Raw genomic sequence first — 24289 nt, 5'->3', positions numbered from 1 at the left:
AGGAGGACTCACCCATCGCACCCCAGCAGATCGTCCGTAGAGCGGCGACACCCCCTCAACCGCCCGAGGTGCCCTTTCCCCTCTGTTTCCCCCCCCCCCCCCCCCCCTCTTTTCAAGTTTTTTTTTTGTTTGTATTCTTGTATATGTTGTGAAAGTTTAAGCTAGTCATTTTAAATGCTTGCATTACATAACTTTGTGATATTTAGCCTCGAATATTTCACATATGTTTCCATAATATCGATATTCTTATTTTTTAATGTGTGTTGTTATGCTCAACCATAATCAATACAGACCCAACTTGCTACATTCTCTTATTCTTGAGTTCTTTGTTTGTTAAACTCATGTTGCCACTTATCCTACTGAATGTTGTTTTTCGTTTATTACACGGAGTAACTACGTCCAGGATCAGAAACCTGGTTGTACTGCTCATAGCTTGCTGTACCTATGGTTGTTGTTCTAGCAGAGTAAACTCCGTTAGCCCACCCCAACCCCCAGGTAGGCCCCTGCTTTACATTGCGAAAGGGGGTGCCCACATGGAGTAACTACTGAATATTGTCTTTTCTTGTTTGTTGGGTTTTCTTTCATATTTCTCTTGTTTTTTCAACTGAAGATTTTGATTCTTCAATGTAATGTGAAACTTAACCCAGCCCTCTGGATACATTTGAATACCCATTTAAGTGGTGTTTGAGTACATCTACTTATCCAAACAAAGGGTATAACCTGGGATGTTCTAGTATGAAGAATAATGCTTTTCCCAAGCTTATCCCATTTCTTTTGGATAAGTGGGTGCATCCAAACACCCTTTCTTGTGATTGGATGCAGCTAGGAATGTCCTTTCTACTTGGGTTTTGATTGATTATTTACATACAATGAATAAAGTGAAACAAGGAATGGTTTTCGTTGAGTAATTCCTCACTGTGTATGTTTGGTTTTGCTGCTCAGTTGTATGACTCCATGACTTTTGTGAGGGTCTTTTCTAAACGATTTCTACATGTTATATTACTCCCGTTATATCATGTTTTTACTTATGGTGCATGGCTACATATTCCCCTTTGGGTTCATGCTTGTGTGCTATACATGCACCTTACTATACTCATGAAAGACCTATAGGATAAATATATCACGATATTAAAATTATGAATATTCATTTGAATCGTGTTATACATGCACCTTACTGTATGTTTGAAAGACTTATAGAATAAATGTATAAGAATATTGATTTTTTTTTAAATAATTGTTTATGATTTATTCATCAGTTTAATTAAAATAGTTCAATGATGGTTCCTTTATTTTAAGAATGAAAATTGTATAAATATGTTTTTAATGAAAGAGTGATTCTCCTTGCAACGTCTCATCTATTTGGAAGCATGCTTTCAATAAAGTGAGAAGTGTTCTTTGAACTACCTGGCTTTAAGCTTTTGAAGCAATTCACATGAGCGAGTTTCTGAGCCTGGTCTTTTGCATTAATGATTCAGCATAAATTATGCAAATTTGTTGCATTATTGTTGTTAGCAGGCAATCAATCTTTTTTTAGTGATCTTGAAATATTCTTTTTACTATTACAGGTAATCGATCTTCTAACAGTAAAAAGGATTATTCATCTAATTTACTAATGAAATACAGTTTCTTGTCATTTATGATTAACACCAATGCTCAATTGGCATGTTTGCATATTTGCTTCAGATAACTCACAAAAGAAACAATGTATTTCACATTTAGCTAGATATACAATTGATATAAAACATTCCAAGGACCCCATGACCGAGGCATAATCTAATGCAAATATGCAGTGAGTTACAAAAGCAATTTCAACAAAAAAAATCCTCCTGAAGGAATAATGAGAACTTCATAAAATCATAGAAAGAGAAGCAATGAAGTTGCAATGTAATGCATCTACTATATGTAGTGGCAAGATGTATCTGTTATGACAGTCAGCTTTCATTTGATCGTGCACACTAAGGATGTATTTGTTTTGATAGTCAGTTGTCATTTGATCATACATGTTGAACATCAATATTTTAAAGCAATTTCATGTGCAATTTTACCTTCATTACTTTAACAATAGATACTGGCCTTGGGCAAGCTTTGACTTGTCTGATTGCTTATAGATTTTATGTTGTTTTCATGTTTATAAGGTTGGAGAAGGGTGAAGATATGGACAAAAGTTTGTGTTCTACAAATGTTAATGTAGCAAGGAAGCTAGACATGTACGTGAACAATACAAACAATGGTGACAATATGGAGAAGTGTGAGAATGTATATATGTGTTTGGATGTGGATATAGATGGAGGATTTGTTACAGAATTAGATAGAGAAGATGATGTTGGTTTTACGTCTGCTGATGCAAATGGAGGTGTTGTTATGGAAAATGAAATAAGTAAAGAATATGTGCCAAGTGTGCTATTGGAGTATATTCCTAATAAGGGCATGGAATTTGAGAGCGATGTGGATGCACATGAGTTCTACCGTAGGTATGCTAGGATGAGTGGCTTTGACACTAAAATGCATACTTCGCAAAAGAAAATGGGAGAAGTTGTTTGGAGACAATTTGCATGTACAAAAGAAGGCCATAAGAGATCAACAAGCAAGTTAAATAAGGAAAAAATTATCAAGAGATGCGGTTGCAAACCAATAATGATCGTTCGGTTATGTCCCAAGAAAAAGAAGTGGATTGTTCATACTATTCGATTGGGGCACAGTCATGTCTTGCATTCTCCATCTAAAATAAATATGCGCAAGTCAGCAAAAAGAATCAACACGCCTGACAAAAATGTTATAAATTTATGGAGAGAATTTGGTTTGAAAACTTCTCAAATGATGGATCTATTTGCTACTGAAGCAGAAGGAATAAAAAATGTTTCATTTACTGAGGAACAATTTAAGGTGCATATTTGAAAGGAGAAAAAAAATTATCATGACAAAGATTGCCAAATTGCATTACAATATTTTATGAAAAAGAAGAAAGAAAATGCAGATTTTTACTATGCTATTCAGGTTGATAACAATGGAGATATTGGCAATTGTTTTTGGGCTTATGCTAGATCGCGTAAAGATTAATATTATTTTGGAGATGCTGTTGTATTTGACACAACATATAAAGCAAACAATTATCTCATGCCCCTTGCCCCATTCACTAGGATTAACTTTCATAATCAATCAATCGGCTTTGGATATGCATTGCTTATAGATGAAAAATAGAAAGCTTTGTTTGGATTTTTGAAAAATGGTTGTACGCAATGGGTGGTCGATCTCCAGTCTCGATTATCACTTATTCAGATCCAGCAATGTTTGCAACAATAAAAGAGGTATTTCCAAATGCATTGCATCGGTTGTGCATGTGGCATATCATACAAAAGGTTCTAGGATTTGTGGGAAATTTATATAAAAGTTATCTAGATTTTAAAAAGCATTAGGATGTATGGTTTTACAATTCAAAAACAAAAGAAGAATTTGATGCTAGATGGTATGAGATGATATCCATGTATCCTGATATGCAAAATAGTAAGTGGATTATAGACCTTTGGGAAGACCGTGCCTCATGAGATTCAGCATATTGCAATGATATATTTATGGCAGGAATGTCTACATCTCAACGTAGTGAGACTATGAATAACTTGTTTAAGAAGTGGGTTGATGCACGTACTCCATTGCACATGTTTGTATAAAGATATGATGTTGCACTAGACAGACGTCGCTACATGGAAAAGAAATATGACTTTCAAATGAATGAAAGAAATCTACTTATTCAAACATGTAGCATAATGGAGTTTCAATTGCGAACAATCTTCACTCCAATAATGTTTTTGAAATTAAAAGATGAATATCTAAAAGCTTTCAGTTGTTTTGCAAAGCTTGCAAGTGCAGTTGAAATTAAAACATATAAAGTGACACATGTAATAAAAGATGAGATAAAATGTCATGTTATTGAAAAAGAGTACATCGTTACATATGAGGAAGGCAAACAAACAATAAGATGCCATTGTCGATTATGGGAATCAGCGGGCATTGTATGTTGCCACATGTTTTTTGTTTTTTACATAGAACAGATTCGTGAACTACATTCTAAGTACATCCTCAAAAGATGAACAAAGACTACAAAGCGTGGTGCCATACATCATTTAGGTTGTTCACCAGTATCGTCATTTGTAATTATGAAAAAACATGTGCTTATGTTGAAGTTTAACAAATGTGTAAGTGATGCAATGAATTGCGAACAAGGTTATGACTACTTTTAAGATATCTTAGACATGGCATCAAATAAATTGGCACAAATTAAGATTTGACTTCATGATAGTCATGAGAATGTCAGTATTAATGCTGACAACATATGTAGCAAAGATAACAGCTTGAAGGTGTTGTGTTTCATTGTTGATGTTGTTGATAATGACATTATTTTGAGAGATCATGATCCAGTGCATTCTAAAGGATGTGGTAAAAGAATCCCATCAGGAATCCATCAAAGTAGGTATGTTAAAAGATGTTCTACTTGTGGTTCACATGATCACAATGCACAAAGGTGCAACTTTAGCATAAAATTAGGGTAATCAATTGCTAATTTAAATGCTCAAGGTTTTTTATATTTTTTTATTATGATCGATTATTGATATAATTTATACATTTTTTTTAGAAATATTTTTGCAGATGTTGGTGGAAAATTACGACTTTGTCATATTTGTAAGGAGACAGGGCATGATAAAAGGAATTGTCCGACCTTTAAAAAATAGGTCATATATTATATATTTTAAATAATTCTCAACTCTACTTATGATCTTAGGTTCTCTCTTATTTACATGACTTTCTTATATCAAATAGATTAGATGATGAAGGTGGACATGCTTGAAGATGGACATCCATAATGTACACCAAAAAAGGCAATTAAAATATAGTGAGGTATGTGATTAACTTTTAATTTGAGGTTCAGGCCAGCCCGATCCTGGTTTTTGTCATATCAAACATTTTGCCATGCATATTCTTTGGATTACATGATTCACCAATACTTTGTTTGCAAAATTCATGTTTCAACGGTTCATTTTTTTGTATAATGGTTCTAATCAGGTTCATGTTAAAATTTAAATTCAATTCTACTATATTTGATGGGTGGATCCACCGTAGCTTATGCCACAATAACACGGTCCTATGTTTATCACTATCCTTATGTCATTTCAACAGCAGTTCAAAATTTCACCGTGTGATGGCATTAAAAAGCTCTTCTCCAGAAGATGCTATTTCACATATTCTTGTTCACTTGGTGAGTTCTCCATTAGTAGCATATAGAAGAAAAACATACATTTGAGGGTTGCAACTGCCATTTTTTAGAGTATTGTTAACTGGTGTATTGGATTAGAGGCTAAATCCTGATAAATATTACTATCATATGATTGAAGCAAGAGATAGGGTTTGTGACTGGTGGTGTTGAAAATTGATATTCTTGTATCATACACATGAGGATAACAACATTTATTGGTTTTCTGTAATATTTGATAGTATGTGGTAGAGGCTTCCATGCACCTACATAGAACATTAGCTGTTTATTTTTATTTTTCTCTTTGTATATTGTTTAGAGAAGGTTGACATCTTTTTATCTTTGTTTTCTTTCTTTTATCATTTTCTTCTATTATTAATACAGGTTTTCCTTATTGATTCTCAAAACAAAAAGAGAAAATGGTGCCAGAAGTTTCTGACCACTTTTAACTGATCTGATTCTATATAAACAATTGGCTTCAGAGTGTTACCTTTTTATTTTGCTCTTTTTGTGTTGGTTGGTGAAGGTTGGCATCTTGATGATAATTCCAACGAATAGCAGGTGGCCTTGGCAGCAAAGACAACACTGGATTTCTCATTTTCTGGCATCATTAGAACATATGAAGCATTGACCAAGAGTTTTTGTAGTCTTTAATGATCTTCTCCTTGTATTCACCTTTTCAACTTTAGCTTGCATTTAACACCCAGATTTTTTTAGCAGGAGGCATGGGTGATAGATGAACACAACAATGTAGCCTAGCATTTCCGTTATTAAGGTCTCAGTGCCATCTCTGATGAAAAAGATGGACCTAGAAAGGAAGACAATATGGAGATATTATTGTCTTTTGTGGCCTTGTAGCCATTGTTTTGTTTCGGTGGTATTATCAAAAATTTTCTCAGAGGTGCATTTTGGACACTGGATAGAAGTGATTTTTTTAGTACATGTTTTTGTATATGAAGTTTTTTCGGACCAGATTGTTATATTTAGTCAGTTCACTTGATTGAATGTCACCAATAGGGACTGTGTATCAGCAAAGAAAGCTTCATGTTTGATATTTGTATGTGCTTTTATGGTATAAATTGATCAAGTTTAACAATGTTATTACATTTTTATTTTGCAGTTGCAAAATATTACTCTTTCAAAAGCTTGGTCACTCCATTTTTCAGAGGCAACAATCCTCTATCAGAGTTTAGGTAAACACAATTGGAAAAGGGAAATTTGTAGCTCTTATTGGTTACAAGTCATTTTGAATGGATTTGTAAGTTGCAACAGGGTGGGCTAAACCAAAAAAATAAATTCCCATAACAGGGTGCCCAGATATACAGAGCTCTCTCGTCAGTGAAATCCTTCAGCCTCAATCTTGAACATGGCCACACCAAAGAAATCGGTTGCTCCATGTCAAGCTCATGAGAAACTAGATGGCTGATCCCATCCACTTCAGGTTCTGAATCTGTCGAGGAACAGACAACAGAGTACCACAGGTTTATGGTAGAGAAGTCTGGTGAAGAAGAGCACAATATCTCTTTTATCACGAAAACTTACAGCTGCATCCATGGATGTTTCAAGCATTACCTTGTTGTAGGACATCATCAGATGTGATTTTATATTAAGTTTTGAGTCTATCAATTCATGCAAATCTGTTTGTTTTGGTTGAAATCCAACCAAAATTTTACTTTCTTCTGTGTGATGGGTCTCACAAATTTTGAGCTTTGAATGTGAAACAAACTGGGCTTCCACGCCATCACTTGGACAGAGTTTGCCTACCAGTTACAAGCTCAGGTAGCGGAAAGGAGATGGAATCAACTCGACCAATTTAGGATATTTCGGAGCCGGTGTTGGAGATGAGATGAGAGGGGTGATGGGAGTTGAGAAGAAAATGGGAGATGAGGTTGGAGTTATCAACTACATCCTTGTTAGGATGTAGTTAAAAATGTCTCGTCTCCACCTCCTTCTCCACTCTCAACATCATTCTCATCTACTAAAACAGGGTTCTCAAACACCTGTGGTGGTAGGTGTTTTTAATTAAACTCTCATTAAATACCATCTCCAGCTCTCAAACAGAACCCTATTTTGTTTTAGTGAGCCCTCGACCGTTCCCTTTATTTTGATATTGTCTATATCTATATTGCAGCTGCTATATATGACATTTCTCCAAATAAACCATGTCATCCACATTGTTCTCTTGCGACTTACATTGTAAAGTTGTGCTTAAAGTCTGTTTTGCTTTTGTTGAATATGATGTAAGTTGTTCGGTTCAGGTGAATCAATACCCCGAAGGGGCAGCTCATATGCTTGAACTGTAATAGCCCTCGGGTAAAATTGTGAATAAATTAAATGCGTTGTGTTTTCTTTTGTTCACCCTCGTTGTGATTGCTTCTTCTGATTGCAATTTTTCTTCTTCTATTTTCTCTTGCACTTTGATTACAAGCTTTCGCGACTGACAAGTAGACTTGCGACGGTAAGGAAGGACCGTGGAAGGACCGTCGCACCGTGCTGGCCCATTGAAGGAAATGGGCACATGACAAGTGGTACAAGAGCCTGTTCTCGTGCTGGAGAAGGGACTCCAGAGTCGGTGTCGACAGACATGTCGACATACTGCGATTTGTGAGCAAGACATCGTGGTGCATTATTAAAATCTGCGCAACACCAAGGGCAAGGCAGTTACTGAAGCTGAGAAAATGGGTTCACTTCGGCGCCAAGAAGAAATGGCTGCAACTGTTAACAAGCTGGTGGAAGATGTGACTTCTTACGAGGAAGTGATTTCAAGAGCAGGTGAACTTACAGATGGAGTAGATCACTTCGTTGACGACAACAGAGCTGACTTGCAGACTGAAGTAGGAGAGCTTTAGTTGAAAAACTGTACATTGTAGCGGTCAGTGACCCTAAATGGGAGAAATGGTGAGAGGTCATCAATGATTGATGTGCCAAGACCAGCAAAGTTCAATGGTTCTCGAGACAGCAAGGTTATTGAGAACTTATTGTTTCAAGTAGAGGACTACTTGGATATTCAAAATGTGATACTTGAAGATCTTAGGATAAAGGCTGCAACAACGTTACTGGATGGTGATGCTATCACCTGGTGGAGGCGAAAGTATAGTGACATGGAGAGGGGTCAATGCGTGATAGACATCTTTAACGACTTCAAAATAGAGCTGTGCAACTACTCCATGCCAAGAAATGCGTAGAGGCAGGCATACTGGATGGTTCTTGAGCTTAAATATATTGGTTCCTTGCAAGACTATGTCAGAATGTTTCAGATGCTCATGCTGGAGGTGCCTAACATGCCAGAAGACGACAAGCTCAACTGGTTCATTGTGGGACTTCAGCCATGGGCACAGTTTGAAGTGCAAAGGAGCAACTCCTGTATTTTGGAAAATGCATATATGGCAGCCGAGCGCTTAGTTGACACTCAGCGCAAGCCTTTCGCCTCATCAACCAAAGTTGGGAAGAAGCCTGACCACAGAGGTAAGAAAGATGAGCGGCGCGACGACAAAGGTGAGGCATCGACACGCCATCAATCCCACAAGAAATAGAACTACACAAAGCATAACAACAGCAACAAGGGTTCAGTTGTGACATGGTTCTGTGGCAATACACATATCAGTAGGCAGTGCCCCAAGCGCCTCGTGAAGGACGATAGGCAAGTCAATGCAATGCAGGAAGAATGCAATAATACTGAATGCAGTAACACTGAGGCTATGCAACCGCGGATGAGAGTCATGTGATCGATCAACGCAGCTAGAAGTTGTGCAGTTGAGAATATACAGATTAGCAAAGAACTGATTTATCTCGAAGCCATTACTAATAGAAAGTCTATTTCAGCTATGTCAGACTTTGGGGCCACACACAATTTTGTCTCGCGGAAAGAGGCAGAGCGGTTGGGCTCAAAGGCCAGGCCAAAGCAGAGGACCATCAAAACGGTAAACTCTGAGGCCAAGCTCATCCTTGGTGAAGCAAGAGATGTAGCTATCCAAGTTGGGAGTTAGGCCGACAAAGTCAACTTCTTTGTGGTGTCCCTGGACGATTTCAAGATGATTTTGGGTATGGAGTTTCTGCGGAATCAGAATGTTATGATACTGCCAAAGTTTAACACGTTGACGATTATGTGGTCAAACTTATCCCACATAGTACAGTACCTTACACATAAAGGCAAGTCTTCAGTGTTATCGACGATGCAACTGAAAAAAGAGTGTCAAGCATGGGAAGCAGACATTCTTAGTTGTTGTGCGTACAGAAGAAGGGAAGGTAGAAGCAGTAGTGTCGCCGACCCTAACCCCATTGTTGGAGGAGTTTCGAGGGGTGATATCTCCGGAATTGCTAAAGCGTCTTCCACCAAGATGTGAGGTCAACCATAAAATATAGTTGATCCTGAGAGCGAAGCCTCCCGCAATGGTTTCATATCGTATGGGGGTCAACTGAGTTGAAGGAGCTGCGCAGGCAGTTAGACGAGATGTTGGACGCAGGCATCATTCATCCATCGAAAGCCCCATTTGGCACCCCGATTCTTTTTCAGATGAAATATGACGGCTCCAAACAGTTATGTGTGGATTACCATGCTTTGAACAAGGTCACGGTGAAGAACAAGTATTCATTATCACTGATAGCGGACTTGTTTGATCAGCTAGGCAGTGCCCGTATCTTTTCCAAGTTGGATCTGTGATCGAGTTACTAGCAGATAAGGATTGTTGAAGGTGATGAGCTGAAGACAACTTGCGTCACCCGCTATGGTGCTTACGAATTCTTAGTAATGTCATTCGGATTGACAAATTTTTCAGTCATGTTCACGACTTTAATGAACCAGATCTTTTACCCTTAGACAAGTTTGTGGTAGTCTACCTGGATGATATTGTGATCTACAACAGCAACATGGAAGAACATGTCGAACACTTGCGAACAGTGTTTCAGATGCTGAAGGAGAATGACCTTTGTGTCAAACGAGAGAAGTGTCTCTTCGAGCAGGAGAATATCAGCTTCCTTGGCCACGTTGTGGGGCGTGGTGTGCTGTGTATGGATGAGCAAAAAATAAGGGTCATCCAAGAATGGGTTTCACCAAGCAAAGTGTCAGAATTGCGGTCATTCATTGGTTTGGCAAACTATTATCTGCGTTTTATCGAAGGTTATTCTCTCATTGTTGCACCCCTCATAGATTTGTTAAAGAAGAATCGGGTATGTCTCTGGACAAGAGCGTGCCAAGATGCCTTCGATGGCTTGAAGAAAGCCTTAGTGAGGGAGTCAGTGTTGCGACTGCCTGATCACTCAAAATCCTTTGAGGTCCACACAGACGCCTCAGACTTTGCCATTGGCGGAGTTATTATATAGGAGGGTTATCTGATTGCATATAAGAGTTGGAAGCTGAAGGATGCAGAGAGACGTTACACAGTGCATGAATGTGAGATGACCGTCATCGTGTATTACCTCAGGACCTGGCGACACTACCTTCTAGGTATCGAGTTCGTCATCAAGACGGACAATGTGGTCATGAGCTATTTTCAGACACAGAAGAAGTTGATGCCTAAACAAGCTTGGTGGAAGATGTTTTTGGCTGAGTTCGTCTTTGCCTTAGAGTACAAGGTTGGAAAGACCAATGTTGTTGCGGATGCCCTAAGCCGCAGGGATGAACTGGCAGTTACGCACGCGGAGCCTTCTGAAGTGCATTTGGAGGGCACATTGTTGAGCCGCATACGCGAAGGAACGCAGCAGGATCCGACAACATAAGACCTTATTTTTCTGACACAGGCAGTGAAGACTCAGTGATTTTGGCTACCGGATGGCCTTCTCGTGACAAAAAAGAGACACATCTCTGTGTCGCGGTGGGGAAGCTTCTGCCGAGAACTACTTAAGGAGTGTCATGATACACTATGGGCCGACCATTCTGGTCAGGAGTAGACCTTAGCACTCCTTGAGCGCGGCTACTATTGGCCGCAGATGAGGGAAGACGTTGTGGGGTATGTGCGGACATGCCTCATCTGTCAGCAAGATAAGGGGACAAACCAGAAAGCTACTGATCTCCTTGAGCCTCTGCCAATTCCAGAACGTCCTTGGGATAACATCTCCATGGACTTCATTGTTAGTCTGCCAAAGGTATTGGGCCTCAGTTCTATTTTGGTTGTGGTGGATCGTTTCTCAAAGTATGTCATCTTCATCTCAGCTTCTAAGGAGTTTCCTTCAGAGAAGACTGCAGAGTTGTTCGTAAAGCATGTGGTGAAGCATTGGGGCATACCAAAGAGCATTGTAAGTGGTCGCAGTGCTCGTTTCATGGGCAAGTTCTGGCGTGAAGTATTTCGGCTACTTGGCTCTGATTTGTTGTTTTTAACAAGCTTTCAAACGCAGACAAAACGCATCAACGGGATACTTGAGCAGTACTTTAGGCACTTTATTAGTGCCAATCAGAAAAATTAGGTAAAGCTGCTTGACGTGGCACAGTTTTTTTACAATTTACAAAAGAGCAAGTCTTCAAGCCACAACCCGTTTGAGATAGCCACGGGGCAGCAGCCACTGACCCCACACACTCTTGCCGCACAAGAAAAGGGAAGGCCATCCTCCACCTATCAGTTTGTTCGCGACTGACATGAGCATAATGAGTTGGCAACAACATTCTTACACAAGGCGTCAAAGAGAATGAAGAAGTGGGCGGACAAGCATCGTCGGCCCGCTGAGTTCCAAGTTGGGGACCAAGTGTTGGTGAAGTTATATCCAGGGTGCACAGACATCTTCCACGGACGGCACCGCAGACTGCTCAGAAAGTATGAAGGACCCTTCACCATCACAAAGTAGGTGGGTAAGCTGGAGTATAAGTTGGAGTTGCCCCCAGACTTCAAGGTGCACCTGGTGTTCCACATGTGCAACCTCAAGCAGTTTCATCCATACGATGAAGATCTAGAACGCTATGTGCCACAACACGCTTCCATCATGCAGAGGGCCCCAACAGCACAACGGGTCAGCGCCTCAATAAGATCCTTCGTCACAAGGTCAACTACTTAGGCGAAGCGAAGAAATATCTAGTGCAGTGGGAGAAAACAGCGGAACCAACGTGGGAGTCTGCATTCCAAACGAACAGCTGTTATCTGACTGAAGTAAGGGCTTACCATGAAACAGATGGCATCGAGGACGAAGCATGATTTGAAGGGGGGAGCATGTTTTTTTGCGACTTACATTATAAAGTTGTGCTTAGAGTCTGTTTTGCTTTTGTTGAGTCTGATGTAAGCTGCCTGGTTCAGGTGAATCAATACACTGAAGGGGCAGCCCGTATGCTTGAACTGTAATAGCCCTCGGGCAAAATTGTGAATGAATTAAATGCGTTGAGCTTTCTTTTGTTTACCCTCGTTGTGATTGCTTCTTGTGATTGCAATTCTTCTCTCTTGCTTTCTGATTAGAAGCTTTCGCGACTAGCAAGCGAGCTGACAAGTAGGCTTGCGGCGGTAAGGAAGGACCGTCGCGCCGCGCTGGCTCATTGAAGAAAATAAGCCCGTGACACAGACAACCTCATTGCGAAAAACTTGACATTCAATACAAAGAAGGATTTGATTGGCACAAAGCCACATAGAGAAGAATTGCTCTCATCAAAGTAACCATAGAGAAAAAAGTAGTCATGCATCTTCCATGGATAGAATGAAAAATATAATTACAAGCACCAGAATGTAGATGCAAACAATGAATACCATTGCCCCAATGCCAACACAAAGAAAACAAGACTAGCAACAACATAAAAAACTGATAGAAACGGAAGTCCACCGTAGAAGAATAACACATGGCATAAAAAAAAACTTTGATACACGGATGAATCATGGTTGGAGAAGAGAAGTTTGAAATAAAATTCTCTGATACAAGGACGAATCACGGTTGGGAAAGAGAAGTTTGAAATAAAATTCTTTGATACAAGGATGAATCACGGTAGGGGAAGAGAAGTTTGAAACAAAATAAAGCCTTTAGATGGTCAAAACTCTAGAAACAAAATCCATAGTTCAAATGAACGCTTGATCCATCTATTAGTTCTTTAATCAGTTGTAGTTGGATGTTTTGCAGTTGGATCAAACAAAGATGGGAGATTTCGGACAGCGTAAGTAAGATTTTCTCACAAACTTCAAAGCAATTTTGGTATTCAACCCCATAATCACTAGAATATGAGAACTACCATGTGAAATGGGCATTTCAAAAAAAAAATCAACCATGCAGATGTGTTCGGCATGATGAAAATTGCAAGGAATCAACTATGCATCATATATTTTCGATGGGAAAACATGATTTTTGGATGTTTGAATATTTATGTAGATTCTCAGCCATTGATTTTAAAGCGTTAAAAAACCTTGTTTATTCAAGAATTGATCCTTTACGAAGCATGTAGATCACATCCTATGGTTAGATTTAGGAAAAAAACAAAACAAAAAATGTGTGAAAATCACACTTCACACGGTAGTTCTCATATTCTAGTGACTCTTCAACCCCAGTTCTAAGTAATAAAGTATACAATCCTTATTATTAGTAGTGCCCCTTTGGTTCAGTACAACTATGTCAAGGGGGCACACCATTTTAAGGGCATGTCCCTAATGACATGAGCAGACACGACATGCACAACATTATAATATTTTAACACTTCTTAATATTATTCAATATCTCCATATGCACAAAAACAGTGAGAGAAAGTTGTTTATGCTCAAATATCTCAATTACATTTATGATCACTCATTATTGTAATAAAAGTTTACATAACTGTTTATGCTCAAATTTTGTAACCCAGCAACTACTGCTTAATGAGATGTGGATGCACGATTAACCCCACGATGCTCATTTACTTCAAGCAGTTGTCAAAGTTCTTCATTTGCATGTACTAATTCTTCAAGTGCCTCTTCCAATTTGGCCGCCAAAAATTCCACCCTCTCCTCAGGCTTTACATGCACATTGTTCGAATTACAACACCATTGAAAGAAACCACAAAAGTTAGCAGTTCCCTGAAACATTTACAAAAAGTAAAGTTAAAATCATACTCTTATTTAAATGTTTAAAACAAAATTATTTTTTTATAATAAAAACATAATTTTCACATCCGTAAAATAATTTTTTTGGGTTAGCCTTGCTTTTTGATACACATATAGGTGACAAAATTCCACAATGACAATAAGGACCTCATCGAATTTCGATTCTTTTCATAAATGCTGCATAAATAATCTAAGATATCAAACCAATATTGCAGAAATATTTGCTAACATAATCATGTTGAACCATCATTGCTATATCAGAATTAGAACAAAATCCTAAAATACAACAACAACAACAACAGCAACTACGCCTTCATCCCAAAACAATTGGGGTCGGCGATATGAACCAAAAAGAAAATCATTCTGGGTCTTCCACATGAATCCTTCTCCTCCAATCATTTCTATCCAATGCCATGTCGGTGAGGTTCAAAGCATTCATATCCTTTAATATCACCTCCATCCATGTCTTCCTAGGCCTACCCCGGCCTCTTTTAACTAATATATTTTCTCATTTCTCCATCCTTCTAACTGGAGCATCATTAGGCCTACGCCGAATATGTCCAAACCACCGTAAACGATTCTCTCTCATCTTATTTTCAATGGGTGCAATGCCTACCTTCTTACGTATCGTTCCGAATCTTATCTTTTATTGTATTTTCACACATCCATCTCAGCATACGCATCTCAGCTACACTCATTTTTTGAATATGATGTCTCTTGACAGCCCAACATTCCATATCATATAGTAAAGCGGGCCTAATAGTCATCCTATAAAACTTTCCCTTCAACCGCAATGGCATTCTACTATCGCACAACAAAATCCTAGAACAAAGATAAAAAATACACCGCTAGTAAGAACATAGAATTAGAATAAAATGAGCAAAGTGATAAGGAGAAGTAGGAACTGAGTTGTGGTTTGATCAGAACTACCTCTTGCAGCCATTCTTAATTGGAATGCCAACGATCTGAAGACGTGAATGATCGACAAATGGGCTTCACGCTATATAAAGGGTGGTTTCTGGCAAGTAGGGTACAGCGGGGGTAGCAGGGGCATCAACGGCTGCAGGATCCAGTATGCATAGAACCCAATCCCAACAATATCCAACAAATCTAACCAATGATAAAAATGATATTGAATTGTTCAAAATGATATTTCCTTATGATGAGAAGAGGAAGAACAAGAAAAGAATCATTGCCTCCCATATACAAACAAACCACGATACAATTGGGCTACCACCCTTTTTCATGCAAAAATGGTGTATGTCGATGTTCACAATCCTTTTATCACTTTAATGACCTAAGGAAGCTGAGCCTAAGAAGAATAAACTAGTTTAAGAAGAATAAACTAGTTTAATTTCTATCTCAATGGAACTAGCAACGGAACCATCATCAGACTTGAACTAAATCACAATTTACAAACATAATGACAGAAAATCAAGCAATGACGAGGCCATATTTCTGCCATAATTCCATTATCAGCAAAAGGCAAATGACATTGTACAGAAAAATGATAACAAACTTGTACGTCCTTGTGACCACAGGAAAAAGGCCATTATCATAATTTATGAGTGCTTCTTGGATTTAGATTACCATATCCAAACAGAAAAAAGTTTGTTTCAACATTGGAAGCAATACAACATGAAAACTTAGCAGCCATACATGCTAACAGGAACCTGTTTATGTGGGTTTACCTAACTGGTTAGTAATCGCTAACATGAATCATTTATGTGTTTCTTAATTTATGAGTGCTTCTTGGATTTAGATTACCATATCCAAACAGAAAAAAAAAATTGTTTCGACATTGAAAGCAATACAACATGGAAACTTAGCAGCCATACATGCTAACATGAACCTATTTATGTGGGTTTACCTCACTGGTTAGTAATCATGCTTGCTAATATGAATCATTTATGCGTTTCATAATTTGAGTGCTTCTTGGATTTAGATTACCATATCAGTCCTATTAGTAGTATCAGTTGTAGCAACAAAGGTAACAATGTAATGGCTGCTAAGTTTAAAATAACTTTAAAGAGACTAGTAAATCCTTTGTTTTTTAGAGTTTTTTTTTGTTTTAGTGAATTAGCGAAAATGAATTTTTTCAAAAAGAAAAGACAAGTCGATAACCTTGAGCGTATTAGCGAAAAAACTCTATTTTACAATAGATTGTATCTTCGCAAAGTATTTAGAAAACCATATGCATTAGAAGAAAATATCAAGTTTATACAAAATAGGATTTCCTGCAGAAACCCTTATACAAAATGCAAAACCCAAAAAATGTATCCAGGATGTGGGATGATAGCAGAAACAGTGAGATCTCGAAACCATCTTGCAGTCGCATCATCGTCTGTCTCGTAAACCTAATCATCACTTGTACCCATAAAATGAGTCAATTTCATGAAAAACTAGTAAGTGCGGAAGAAAAACAATATAGAACAACTCTAGCATATGTATTTAATCTATACATGATACACAATTCAACAAGAATATGAACAAATCTAGCATATGTAGTTAATTCACACATGATACGCAATTCAACAAGTGATATGAGCAAGATAACTTTGTTTCAATATTATTTGTCTTACGGATACACATAGGCACGAAATGTAGAAACAACTGAGACTAATCCAGGTTTATTATGCCATATATTTTCGATACCCCAGGTAGTAGCTGAGTTTGCTCCTAAGAGGACAGTCGGTGACCGAGAAAGGATTCTTCAAAGGCACACGTGGTAACAGATGCATCTAACTTCTACATAAGTCCATGGGATCTATCGCCTAGGATAATCTCTAGCAGTCTCGTTCCTAACTCCGATGTCTGGGGACACCAAGTCATTTGCCCGAGAGGTGGTTGTTAATAACCTGTCCATTAAAGTTTTTGTACAAATCCATCATCTTCCTTGACGAAAACAAAAGGTGAATGGGTGTGTCAGGTTTTATTTAACTAACGACCCATTCTACATGCTTTGGTCTTTCAAACCAGTTTGAGCATCTTGCCTGTGAAGGCGATCATCACCATTATGTGATTTCAATAATATGTCATTCACACGCTTCGAGGTTACCACAAACCTCTCATCCAATCATCGTAGTACTAACATGTCGTGCCTATCTAGAAGTACGGCTATGGTGAGATGTGTAATGGTTTCTCAATAGAAACCCCAACTCAATGTTTTGCAAAGGAAACAATGCAATTATTTAGTTTAGTTTGACATGATTTGGTCTTTCCAACTATTTTTATAACATTATGAAATTTACACAATACGAGATTGCCACGAGTCTCTCATCCAGTTATCGTAGTATCAATATGCTACGCATGTCTCACGATACTGCTTACAATAAAAGGGGTATGTGTTTCTCAGCAGAAACCCTGTTCAAACACATTCTCATGCCCCAATCGGGGATATTCGGGTTATATCAAATATAAAATCGAGCTTGTAAATCATTTCACCATAATGTGCCGGTTTGGGAAAACATAGTTGCAATTTGGCAATCCTCAAGTGTGCAGAATTTGCTTTGCAAAAACTACATATTTGGAAAGCTCAATTCTCACAAGGAATCCCTTTTTTTTTAAACTCTAGCACCCATGCGCACACCCGTATCTTTTGAAAAAGAGCGAGTAGGAAACAAGTAGGTTTGGATATACTTTTGCGAGTCCCATGAGGTTGCATTTATGTAAGAATAATACATATATAACAATGCAAGTCTGTGCATATTGCAGCGCGACGACAATGTATAAAGCAAGACTTATGTGCAAAACTGCACATCGAGCTAAATAAGTGTGTAAGCAGTGCACGAGGTATAAAATCGTACATTGACTAAATAAATGTGTAAGCAGTAGCCTGTGCACTAAAGCGCGACGACAAAGTAAATGACATAAAAGAAAGAGGACAAAGATCGCAAAATTGCGTCCTTGAATTAAATGTGTAAGTAGTAACCTGTGCACTAAAGCGCGACGACAAAGTAAATGACATAAAGGAAAGAGGATAAGGATCGCAAAACTGTGTCTTTAAATTAAATCTGTAAACAATAGTCTATGCACTAAAGCGTAGCGACAAAGTAAATAACATAAAGGAAAGAGGACAAGTATCACAAACTGCATCCTTAAATTATATATATATATATATATATATATATATATATATATATATTATTTTATTTTTTTTAATTCACAAGTTTTAAGATTTGTCCTTTATTGTTCATTGTGCAACTTTTTCCTAGGCATAGGTGATCAGTGTCTTGTGCCTCGATATGCATGTAGAGCTCATTGCACCGATAGGGTGCACTAACGGCTTTATCGTACTGCAGGAAAAAAGTAAGAATCATGCATTGTGTTTGGGTCACCAAGGGCGAAACTCAAAAAAAGGGAGGGTAGGGTTGCGCCCCTGTCTGCCATCCTCGAAAGGAAAAAGGAGGGCAGGGGCCATGCCCATGCCCAACAGCAGAAGAAAAAGAGAGAGGGCAGGGGTTGTGGGGTTGCACCTCTGACTGCTGGCCTATCAGAAAGCGAGAGGGGGAAGGGGTAGAGCCCTTGTCCGCCGGCCTGATAGAAATGAGGGAGGGCAGGGGGTAGTGGCTGCGCCCCTGCCCGCCAGATAGAGAGGGAGGACAGATGCCGCCCGCCGACCGGAAAGAGGAGGCGGCAGGGGCATCGCCTCTGCCTGCCGGTCAGAAAACCTAGGTGACGGCAAGAGGGCATGTCCTCCTGCCGGCTGTCCCGAGAAAGAGAGAGAGAGAGAGAGAGAGAGAGAGAGAGAGAGAGAGAGAGAGGAAGGGGGTGGCGCCCCTCCCCTGCGAAACCGAGGAGACATAGAGAGTAGGGAAGGGGCAGTGCCCCTCTCCTATGAAACCGAGGAGATAGAGGGAGACAAAGAGAAGAGAGAATAGGGAGGGGGTGGCACCCCTCCCCTGCGATACTGAGGAGAAAAGAGGGAGACAAGAGAAGCGAAGAGAGAGGGGGGCTCACCTGAGAGGAGGTCGGTTGGGGGGTCATCGACGTCGGGTGGCCAGAAAAAGGGAGAGAGAAGGGGGGATAGAAGAGAGCAATGGGGTTTCCCCCCTGGTGCTTATTTATAAGTACGAGAGGGGGAAGACTCGGGTCTGGATTTGGGTCAGATCCATATCAAACTCGGGTCCGATTTTTTTTCTCTTTACAAAACCAGATTTTACAAACTACTTGTTTGATTAGCTACTAACCTTGAATACTTCATTGTTTGTTCTCATTTCAAGTCCTGAAATATTATGCAAACAACAGATAATAAACACTATCACCAACGATAGATCACATTGGCTATACATGCATAAACCATAGTTGTCCACAATCTAGTAACACGAGCTTCAAAGTGAAAATAACAAATGTGTTGCTCCATCTAGATGAGAAAGAAAATGCAAAACCCAAAAATTAACAAATGTGTTGCTCCATTACCCTCAGAACATCCTTCCAGCATCAGTTTTGCACAATCTTTCGTTGTCGAATTAGTGTTTACTTATAAAAACACAAGCAAAAAAAAAAAAAAGAACCAAAGAAAGGGGGAAAAAAAGATTGCCATTGATTGTGCCTGTACAAGAAAGAAGGGACCATCCACATAAATTGCAACAAAAAGTGATGAACTGATTTGCACATGTATTCATGTTATAAACCAAGTTGAGTTTCACCCAGAAACCAAAGGCACATGTAATTTCTTAGCATTGAAATCGGACAATGACAACCAACAAGTCAAAAAAGTCCTACAAAGTAACGAAGAACAATATGTTGCTCATGATAGAGAAAGCTATGTGCTCAGCAAGCACGAGAGACATGACTGCATCTCTCACATCCCTGACCTTAAGTGGGCGTTTGGATGCACCATGCTCCTTGAAGAGAAGACAAAGAAAATGTTATGTTTTTTGAGAACACACAGAGGCAACACCGTTCTCTCAATTTTCCTTAGATGTGGTGGTGAGCTTGCTTAGTGATAATGTTTGCAATTTACAAAATCTCCCAGAAATCACAATTACTACTAATTTTGTATGCACTCACCTATCCGAAAAATAGGATCATGTTAGAAAATTCTTGTATCCCAACTTAATTGGTCCCATCAACAACAGGGAAAACATGGATGATGTTCCCAGCGGTCTTGATGCAATGGTATGGTGTGGACTCGGTACACACTGATCCATGATCCAGGATCCAAATAGATCCAAATGTACGCGGAAGCTAAAATGATAAAGAGTCTGAATAGAACTCTGAGAAACAGGTTTTCGGGACCCGAACACTATACTTTGACAGAAACGGTCCAAAAGAAAGTTGTGTGTGACTCGCACAACTTTTCAACGAATCTGAAAACACCAGATTCGGAGCAGGAATGTCTGTTCCACGGGTTCGGAATCGAGACTGCTAAACAAATCCAACTCAGACTATCGAATTCTACGAACAGACTGTTCGAAGTGGTTTTTTACCCCACAAACGATGGAGTTTGTTGAAACTAACAACTGAGCAATTGAAGGTCAGGTCCAAACCTTTCCAAAACACTAAGAATCGGAATTTTCTGAGTTTTCTACAACCTTCTACAAATTTTTTATTTTACAAAATAATATAAAATATTGTCAAGGAATTAATACTTTAGATATACGACAGCAACAGAGAGATTGATATTTTCGATGAACAAAGATAATGATTTATTGAAAACTCAAAACATGAATCATGTAGGTCTAGATCATAGATTTCCACATAATTAAAAAAATTGAAATTTCATGTAGGGAATCTTCAGATAACCAGAAAATACCGAACACAACTACGACGGTTCTGTAACAAGAATATAAGAGTGGACTTCCGTCAGTCAGACACCTTGACAGTCACTTTTAGAAGTTCAAATGAACGAATCACGAAAAACCTTCAACTACAAAGTTATAGTAAATCGTTTTAGCTTTCCGGGAAGCTAAAGAACATTAAAACCTTCAAAATAATATTAAAAATTAATTTTAAGTATTTTTTATATTTATTAAAATTCAGGTTAGTCTGCCAATACAATATGTATTTGTCGATACACGTGTGGGAAGCAGATCAGGTCATGCTGAAAATGAGCGTTTTTGCTCATGCTGACATCGTGGCCATCCGATTTGCATTTTAAAAAGTTCAAAAGTCAATAAAACCACGTGGCATTCATCCAAAATGCAAACAGACGGCCACGATGTCCGAATGAGCAAAAACGCTCATTTTCAGCATGACCTGATCTGCTTCCGTTTCTGTGGCTTCCTTCTCAATTCATGAGTTAGAAATGTCAGAAATCTTTTTATTTGAAAGGCTAGAAACGTCAGCATTGGCTTTTGGGTTGGATAGCACCTTTTCCTCATTGTCCACGTTCTTCTTCGTAAGATGCCTCCAACATTTTCACGTGGCCAGACGTGCATTTAAGACTTGATTCTTGAATCAAATTGGGAGTCACTTTCACCACTTACTCAAATCATGGATCAAATTGAAGACCCAGACCCATCTGGATATTTACGGCACCCTTATGCACGAGGCAAGAAGTTCGTCACTCGGATAGTAAAGGGCTCGTGAGATAGTCTCGGCAACCCAAACACGAACAACGGGTGGTTTGGCTCAGGTCCGCTCGTATAGGCTCATTGACTAGTAATTAATGGATATATTTTACAACATGGAGTATATATAGATGGTTGAAGTGTTTAGCTTGCAACCAATAACTTTAAGAGTTCAAATCCTATTGCTTACTACTTTGAAACAATTTATTTATTTTGTAAATGAGCCAGTTTGAGCTTGGTCAATAATCTTAGACTCCAAATTCTATTATTTTCAAATCTAAAATAATGTACAGTTTCAAAAAAAAATCTGAAACAATCTAGTTTTGAATTTTTCTTTAAGACCCACTATCCCTCAAGTCAGATTGACACAAAAACAAGCTGAGCTTGATCATCCTCTGTTTGGTTCATTTACCAGCCCTATATATTCTTATGCATACATTTTGAGAAAATTAGAAAGTAAGAAGAAGCAATCAGACCTGTTTAGACTCGATCATATACCTGATCGGATCCCAGCACATGCCGATCTAAACATAACCCTGTTTGCTTACAGCCTTAATTAGCCAACTCACCCAATCTAACCTAGGGATGGCAGTGCACCGGGGGAAAGCGGGGGCCCGCCACGCCTCGCCCCGTTTGGACCGGGGATGAAGGGTATGAAACGGAGATGGAGGCGGGGACGAAGGTTAAAATCCATCCCCATCCGGGGGTGGAAGCGGGGATGGACGTGCACTTTTCCCCGCCCCGCCCCGTCCCCACCACGATCCCCGCCCCGACCACTTTTCCCCGCAATATCCCCGCCCCGCCCCGCCTCATCCCCGTTTGAACCGGTGATGGAGGACATGAAACGGGGATGAAGGCGGGGATGGAGGATAAAATCCATTCCCCGCCGGGGATGGAGGCGGGGGTGGAGGATAAAATCTTGAGGCGGGGCCGGGGTGGAGACCTTGTCTCCGCCCCGCCCCGCCCCGCCCCGCCCCGCCCCACTGCCATCCCTAATCTAACCAAATAACAAGGTCCGAAATCCACTTCTTTTTACAAATCAAGTAAAATTCACCATTTGACTTCAAGGGGAAACGTAAGAAATAAGGATGTGTGGAGCATGAGAGCACATGTTATATCTACAACTTGGGGTTCAGTTGGATTTTGTTCTTTGGCATGATTCTTTAAGTATTGATGCTTCAACTTTGAATGCCATTGTGTGAGGCTTGGGTTGAGGGTGCAAAATAAAAAGGCATAGAAAGCTCAGTTATGGAGTGCCTCAAATCAATAGATCTTATTGATTAGAAGACTTATTGGTGGATCTCTACCATGAAGAAATGCATTCCTTACATAGCCATGGTGTTGGTCCAGTTTCCTTATGTTGGCTCCAATTTTCTGTGCAAAGCTGCCTTAGAGAAAGGGATGAGTATCTTCGTGTTTGTCGCGTATCGTCACATCATAGCCGTGTCCATTTTGGGGCCATTTGCTTACTACTATGAAAGGTTAATTTCTTTGGCTTAATGATCCAGTTCTTTTCTTTTCTTTTTTTTTAAATGAAAGCTGGGGTTAGGCAGACCCCTACCAGTTATACAACTATACCATTGGGTTTTGAACCTGCAACATCCCAATACGATGTGCACTAGTTACTCCTGCCAGACAAGCGGAAACCACAGCTTTAGTTTGGAACTTTAGATGTCCTGCTGTATGCTAATTAAGAGGTGGCACATTGACCATGGCCTTATTTCAGTGTCTTCAGTATAAAAAGACCATGAGTACTCCTCTGCCCACCGGAGATAGTTTCTTGTTGGCTAGTTCTGTCTTACGTCTAGGGATGTGCACCCAGAGCATCAACCATGTGTCTCTGGCCAATAGCATCAAGACTGTCTTTTTTTTTTTTTTAAAGGCATGCTGGGGTTAGGCAGACACCTATCAGTTATACAATGATACCATTGGGATTTGAACTCTCAATGTCCCAACACAAGGTGACATGCACTAGCTGCTCCTACCAGACAAACGGAGACCCCTTGGACAACTGCCTATTTTTAGTTTGGCTGTTTTGCTCTCATTTTGACACTAGGCCGAAGTTCATGAATTTGGTCATTTCTCATTCATAGGAAACCCGCAATCAAAATAACCAAGAAAATCTAATGACAAATATTGGAATTCATGAACTTTCTCATTCATAGGAAAACCCGCAATCAAAGAGTGTATAATGTGGTTCACGTAGACACCCAAGATGAGAAATCGAACACACCAGTTTGTGAAATACATGAAAATCATGCTAGCTTCTTCAATGCTGCATTAATTGTTTTATGAAAAATGCAATATCATGCTGAGATGTTTTTTAGGGTCGAAGAGGCTTAGTGTTTTATCATAATATTAACATAATTAAATAGGAATGTGTTCATTGTTTTTTCGATTTATAACCTGAAGAAACCACACTCGGCATGGAGACCTGGTCGCTCTAGCTCAGCCTGCCATACCTACAGTCGTCATGTTGGTGGCATAAAACTCCCACTCTAGGACCCCTGCCCTCAAGGGCTTTTGCTGGGCGTAGGCTTGTCTAGAGGGAAGACGCCCAT

This window comes from Nuphar pumila, chromosome 4, assembly GCF_984573655.1.
Source record: "Nuphar pumila chromosome 4, dmNupPumi1.hap1.1, whole genome shotgun sequence".
Classification (NCBI taxonomy): domain Eukaryota; kingdom Viridiplantae; phylum Streptophyta; class Magnoliopsida; order Nymphaeales; family Nymphaeaceae; genus Nuphar; species Nuphar pumila.
The sequence above is the reverse complement of the archived record's forward strand: the minus strand, read 5'-3'. Positions refer to the sequence as shown.